This window comes from Poecilia mexicana, unplaced genomic scaffold, assembly GCF_051168715.1.
Source record: "Poecilia mexicana isolate PSO_F unplaced genomic scaffold, ASM5116871v1 scaffold_2, whole genome shotgun sequence".
In the NCBI taxonomy this organism is placed as follows: Eukaryota; Metazoa; Chordata; class Actinopteri; order Cyprinodontiformes; family Poeciliidae; genus Poecilia; species Poecilia mexicana.
This window is the reverse complement of record NW_028263371.1, coordinates 11,588,074-11,595,248: the sequence shown is the minus strand read 5'-3', so window position 1 is coordinate 11,595,248 and position 7,175 is coordinate 11,588,074. Positions and strand designations below refer to the sequence as shown.

The following is a 7,175-nucleotide window of genomic DNA, read 5'->3' as shown; positions in this document are numbered from 1 at the left end:
TATTTATCAAACTGAATGATCATTCAGGATTTATATAGTTTTTTGCTTTTCTTTCAATGTTTGTTGCACAAATTCAAATATATGCAGGCTATCGACCAACAATTCAATCAGTGAATCTTTGCTTTTTTCTCAAGTAGCCCCTCTCACAGAGACTTACTTACATCTTCTGACACCTGGCCCAACTTATAATAACATTAACCAACTTAGCTGTTGGTACACTTACCTAAAGAGTAAAACCTGCTCGCTACACAACCGAGCTCCATGAGTTGGTCACAACGTGGTAAATTGTTTTGTTACCTTTAAAATGATCTACAGCTTTATTTTTCCCTTGGTCCTAATGATGCTACCTGTTCATTAATGCTCACTAACAGACAGGTCACCTCTTGTAACTGATAAGTATATAAATGTGAAGCATCAGTCTGCGTTCAAGAAGATCATATCAGTCAGATTTTGTAAAATATCATGAAACTCCAAGGAGTCAAAATTATAGTTCACAGAAAGGTAATCTATCCCTTTTAGGGAGCTTTGACTGTGAAAGGAATGAATGAAATATACTATGAAAAATTTCAATTTGCAGAATCCTGATAATAAAACTTCAATTGTGAACTGAATGATTAGATTGTATCTAGACACAAAAGAATCAACTGTTAATTAGTAACAATACTGTGGAAATGACCACCAAGATCTGAACAAACAAGAAACTTGACTACCTCAAGAGATTTCACTCGTTGGAGAATGAACCGTCTGACTTTCTTTAGTCGACTAAATTTAATCTTACCACATTTTAGCTGTAGAGCAAACAGGTACTGAGTTTGAAGTGGATCAGATGCCTCCAGCCGTCTGCTAAAGCTAGACTCCGGCCTTCCTCACTGTAAAATAAAACATTCTGCTTTATTAAAGAGTTCAAGTGAACATCACTTCATTCTCAACAACTTGTTTGTTCTCATCTTAAACAAGCGGCAGGAACTTTTGGATTTAGAAAAGAAAAAAAGATGCTTCATAAGTTAATCCATTTAAGTTGAGTCTGCAACAACTAGAATAAAATAAAAAGTGAACTATTTGAAAGTAGTGAGGATTTTGGGTGGTAAATGTTTAACATTTTAACATACACAGACATTACTCCATTTCTACTCAAGCAAACCAAAAGGTTTGGAACAGAACCGCTATGTCAAGTAACGACATGCAGTAAATACATTGCTGCAGCTGCTGCTGCTACTGCTGCCGCTGCTGCCGCTGCTGCCGCTGCTGCCGCTGCTGCCGCTGCCGCCGCTGCCGCTGCTGCCGCCGTTGCTGCAGCTGCTGCTGGCAGAAAGTAAAATACATTTTGCATTGAATAATATTTTGGATGAGTTTAAGAATATTATTTGCCAAAATCACACAATGTAACTACACTTGTTTTTTACATGTTGCAGTAATTGAATCTTTTGAGACAATTGGTTTGCATAAATTTAAGTAACTACAACCCATTTTCCTGCTCCACATACTTGGCTAGCAATTTTCCAGTTAGCTTCCCAGTCTGAACTTCTGCACAATGTCTCGATTCAGTCAAATCTTCTACCCTGTGTCTCCTGTACTTTGATATTCTACTTCATCCACTCTGTGAAAGCTTTGCTTGCTGGTCTTCTTCATGCTTTGAATGCAGTATCTGGTTTCTCTTACTTTAACCCGCCCAACATGCAGCTGATTGGCTTGTTAGCGTTTCGATTCCCTCCCAGTGAGGCGGTGCTTCACCAAGCAAACTGTTTGTCAAACTGTTGATGTCCCTCAGAAGACATGGTGACTGAGTTTTAGACACTAGTATCCAGGTCATACGGCTTTTTTACTAAACGGCAGTCCTAAAAGTATATATCTTTAAATTATGAATAAATACGTACAATTTCATAATTATTCGATCCAGCGGTTATAGAAGTTTGGCAATATTGTTGTTTCTTAATGTCAGTGTTTCTGCTACTAGACAGTAAGAAGACAAGGAACAGGGTTAAACGAGGATTTAGAAATAAAACTACAAAGATGATAGTTGTATTTACTGGGAGAAAGGCTATGACTAGTTATCAGGACAGAATGAGACCCGTAAAACTGTTGGGTCCATATGATCCAACCGGTCATCTGCTCCAACAATTTATTACCCTTTAGGAACCATGTCTGGACACAAGGAGCAGGAACATCACAACATCCTTATATCAAACACTTTTCATCCTTATATCAGCGATTTAAAACTATTTCTAATTTCTGATACCATACGGCAGGCTGCAAAGTTGTGCATGACTGTAAAAGTCAATTATTTTCTTCACCGGTAGAAAAGTGCAATGTGTTTATTATGAGTAGGATTAACCGAGCAGAAGGAAAACAAAGGAGAAATAAATATTCAACGATACAGAACCGAATCAGCAAATATGAACTTATGAAACTATTGAAAACCTTCAAGAATCTTATGTTGTGTAAGAAAATAATTCTGAAACCGCACACATGAATTTCTTTATTTGACTGTTATCTCTAAAATATGTTACTTTTTATGTTGAACACCAGACATCTCACCTCTTTCCCACAGTTTTTCATTTAGTTCTGCGACTGCAGTGGATTTTATAGTCAATGTTTAAAGCAGCACAGAGTCTGAACCGATGGAGGAAATTTATGTCAACATGGAACCTGTTGGACAAACTGCATCTAAACACACAGGTAAGAATAAAGTTACAGATAAATCTAGTATGTATCTAATTACATTTTGGTAAAGTTCAGGTTTTCGTTAAGGTTCGAACGGCTCCAAAGAGAGGCTCTGCCTCTGTGTGGCTTTGGGATTCCTGAATGTTTTACTTTTGGCTGAACTCATCGCCATCAGTGAACGCAGTGAGTCTTCTTCTAGTCATCTGAAAGATGAGTACATTTTAATAGAGTAAATTTCATGTTTCTGTAATAAAAAATGTCATCGGCTCTTCTGAAATCAAACTGACCAAATAACAAGGGTTTGAAAAGCATAAAGCTTGGTGACTCAAAGTGCTGCAGAGGTGAATCATTACACTGTGTTACGTGAGTTTGATTCATTTTGAGCATTGGATGCATTTGCAGCCATTTAGGTTAGCATGTCTTTAATATCTCCTCTTTTTCACACTATTTACCCAACAATTTATTGTTCAGTGTTGCCTCAGTTTAAGTTCTACAGCCATAACCAAAATCATAAAACTATTTTATAAGTCTTAAGTGAAAATTCGATGTGACTTTTATTTTTGCAAACATGCTTGTTGATTTTTTTTCCAGCTCATGACATGACAGCAGATTTTTCTGACATTAGTAACTTTCTGACTGAGCAGAGCAGCGACAGCAAGTTTCCCTCCACAAACGCTAACTTCACTGAAACGACTCCACGAGCTGAAGAGACTTCAAGGTTTGTCAAAACTTTAAAAAAATGTGGATCTCATTAAAATGTCTAAAACCTTTTCCCCTCTGAATTGTAGAGCATAACTAATAACTTTCCTTTTGTGGCTAAATGAATATAATGTAAATGAACAACATTTATTTTAATTTATTAAGTACTGTATAATTTGTGTGCTCTAAAAACAACAATGTAAAAGAAGCAAAACTTTTTTTTTCTTACAGAACGAACAAACATCAATTGCTCCTTTTAATCCAGGGACTGCAGAAGAAGAAGAGAGGAGCAGATCCAGTAGAGATTTATGATTAGGATTTGTGTTCGGTGTGATATTATTTACCAACAATCATGTAGCTTATTAGTATGGTGTTACATAAAACCTAAAGATAAAATGTACACTTGTTGTGACTTACAAAGCAACAATTTTACCGGTTGTACTCTTTCTTGTTAAAACTCTGACTTGATAAACGTTGGAGGATGGCTGGTTGTGGGGAGAATCGGTTCAGCATGAGGCTTTCTGATTGTGTCTTAATGTGACTTTTACTACGAGACTTTATGGAACTCCATTGGTGCCCAGTAATAAAGAAACAAAGAAAGAAGGTAGCATACGTACATGTTGGTTCCCCTGAAGAAATGGATAAAATCAGTCATTACAGGGTAAAAGTAATTTGAAGAGGGGGAAGCATATAAACAAGTCAAGTCAATAACAAGTCAATGACATGATGCAATCCACATTTTTAACTCGGATAACTTAACTTTTTTTTTTACTGTCTTAAATAATACATTTAAATTGCTGCACTGTTAAGTAGAATGGAAATGACTTTTTTGTAAATTGTCTTAAGATTACCTATTGTAAATTAGTGTTATGTAAATCAAATTAATTGTATTATGAAAGGTTTCAATTTGCCCAACGGACTGGACTGAAGAAAAATGATGAGCAATGTTTTATAGGATGATGAAAGCAAAAATTGGTATTTTTTTGGTAACATCATAAGTTCATTTTTGAGGTCAAACTAAAAATATGTACATTTCTTTCCAATACATTTTTCCACATACCATGGCCTGGTGTCTGAGCAGATGAAGGTCATCCCTATTGTCAGAAACCGTGATGTTAAGTTTGACTTACGAACCAATTTTCAAACACACTAGTCATAATATCCTGTTCGGCATAATTCACAGTACACAAAGTCTAAACAGTCTAAAAACAAGCATAAGAATCACCATAAAGTCATGACCTAAAAACGCTTGTGAAAACATTCTTGCTCCTGAATCTGGCTCAGGAAAATAAAGCTAGAGGAGCAAACTCTTCCTCAATTTAAATTTACATTTTAATAAATAAAACAATGTATACATAACCATTGTATTTCATTTGCCTGGTGTTCTTTGTTGGATCATTTTTGTAGCTTGATGTACTAGTACTAGTAATATCATGTAGTGCGATAGTGACAGAGAGCAACATCAAAGTTGGCAATAAGTTTTGCATTAAATCAATGGCAGGAAACTGAGTTGTCATTATGGTACTTTTATTTGAAGAACTTTTATTCCTTAGATAATAGTGCTGCAGGAGGAGGTTCTATATTTAGGACCTTGTAAATATATAATGTTGTATTTACCCCCATATTCCACCCTCATTTGTTTATTTTACATCAATGGGATGTTAAATGGGCAGGCTGTACACCGTGATGGAGATATTTGTGTCTTTAAAGACTTGTTCCAGGATCTTTGTAAAGTAAACATCTGATTTTCACTTTTGAGACGATGGCATCAAGCTGTACGCCAAGAGCGAGCGAGACATCGACTCACTGATCCACACCACCAGGATCTACAGCACTGACATTGGGATGTCATTCGGACTAGAGAAGTGTGGCCGGATGGTTACAAAGAGAGGGAAGGTCGTCCGCACAGAGGAGTCTCATTCCCAGAAGGAACAATAGCAGACATAGAGCACAGTTACAAGTACCTGGGAATACCACAAGCATCACAACCTCGATGAGGTCACAAGGAAAGGAGCCACAGCCAAATACCTCCAACGAATAAGGCAAGTCCTGAGAAGCCAGCTCAATGGCAAGAACAAGATCCGTGTGATAAACAGCTATGCCTTACCAGTAATCAGACACCCTGCAGGAATAACTAGCTGGCCAAAGGAGGAGACAAACACCACGGATGTTAAGACTCGGAAGCTACTAACCATGCATGGAGGGTTCCACCCCAAATCCAGCACCCTGAGACTGAACACGAGCCGTAAGGAAGGTCAATAAGGCAGGTGGTTCCTTGAGTTTTGGTTTTCTAAATTGAGGGAACCAAACCTTTAGAGAATCCTAAAGACCTTTATTGGAAATAAAGGCCCCTCTTAGAGGATTAAGAGGCAGAGCGACCACAAAGCTGATTTGTTGGATTCTGTGAAGACGTTTGCAGTCTACAGAGGAAATCCCACCCAGTTCTAGAAGAACGGGTCTAAGTGGTTCCAGCACACAACCTCCTCCTCTGGGTGAATTGATTGGAATAAAATGCTGAACATAAATCTCTTGTTGATAAATTACAGGCCTTAATATGTTTAATTTTTCTTTTGTGTGTTTGAATAAATAAAAAAATATTTCTTAAAAGGATCAATCAATTAATGAATTTTATTTATAAGGGACCCTTTCATACTAAAAGCAGCTCTAAGAGCTGTTCCAACAATTAGCCCTCAGGTTTCTCTGACAAACTTTTCCAAAAACAGGAGCCATAATACTGGATGGATAATAAATGACTAAAACTATATGATCACGTAAAAGGTTAAAATAAGATTCAAAAGTATAAATGTATATGTATGGAAAACAACAAGGAAAATGACAAGACAAACCCTCATTGATTTTCTATTTGCTTTTTCTCTTCCCTTCTGTCTGAGCCTCACACGGTGCATCTGACCTCTGACCTCAACGCCTCCCATCTGTCCCTCCTACAAAACCAGCCAATGAAAATGATGGAGAAGATCTGGAGGATCAAGAAGACAAAAAAGACCTCCATCACCTGCAGGGGACAACTGTCGGTCTCCTGTTGGGCATTTGGACTGAAAACCTCCGCTGGTCTGCTGTCCAGTATCAGCGAAGAGGAAGAAAAGCTCTTCTCTCACAGGAGCTGTGAGAGAAAAAGACTCTGAACTGTTGACTCTTGTTTCATCTGTGGACAACATGGACATTTCCTGAGGGACGATCTGGATAACCCAAAGAACCAACACCAGAACCAGTTGGACTGACAGGAAGCTGGAGGAGAGAGACGGGGCAGGATTTGGCTGCAGCAGCACCGAGACCGACTGGGGCAGAGGGGCGAGAAGGAAGGAACAACCTGGATCCACATCAACCACTGTGAAGGACGACCTGTCTGTAACGTCCATCTAGATCACGACTTTAAATCTGAAGCAGCAGCAAAACTTCCCTCTACCAAGTATCAAGAACTTCAACTGTTGACACCAAAGAGGACAACGTCCAGAGCAACAGCGACTTTAGATGTTTCTGAAAGGATCTCCACTCAAAGGACTATTGCTGGTCCACTGGCGAGTGACCGAAGCGGAGAGTGAAGATTTAGACTTTTCTGACAGGAGGGAACAAATCCTCCTGAGCAGACAGACGATCCGTGTTCCTCCTTCTACGCTTTACCCACAGATGGAAAATCTGTGCTTTCTTGTTGGGTTTTGAACAGAAACTTATCTGTACCTTCACTGCACTAATGTCATTTTTTTTTTGTGGGGTTTCCTAGAAAACACATGAAATTTGGTAGCTTAATTATAATCTTTCTTAGTTGTTTGACTCCTCAGGATGTTTAAGAGTTTAGA

At 38.2% G+C, this 7,175-nt stretch overlaps 1 long non-coding RNA gene across 1 annotated transcript; it reads left to right on the top strand.

Moving 5' to 3' along the window:
• The first annotated feature begins 2,752 nt into the window (after positions 1–2,752).
• On the top strand, positions 2,753–4,719 carry LOC148160407 (uncharacterized). Its single transcript, XR_015762373.1, has 3 exons — positions 2,753–2,844; positions 3,253–3,379; positions 3,592–4,719. It is a non-coding gene; the product is annotated as an uncharacterized LOC148160407 (long non-coding RNA).
• The last annotated feature ends 2,456 nt before the right edge of the window (positions 4,720–7,175 follow it).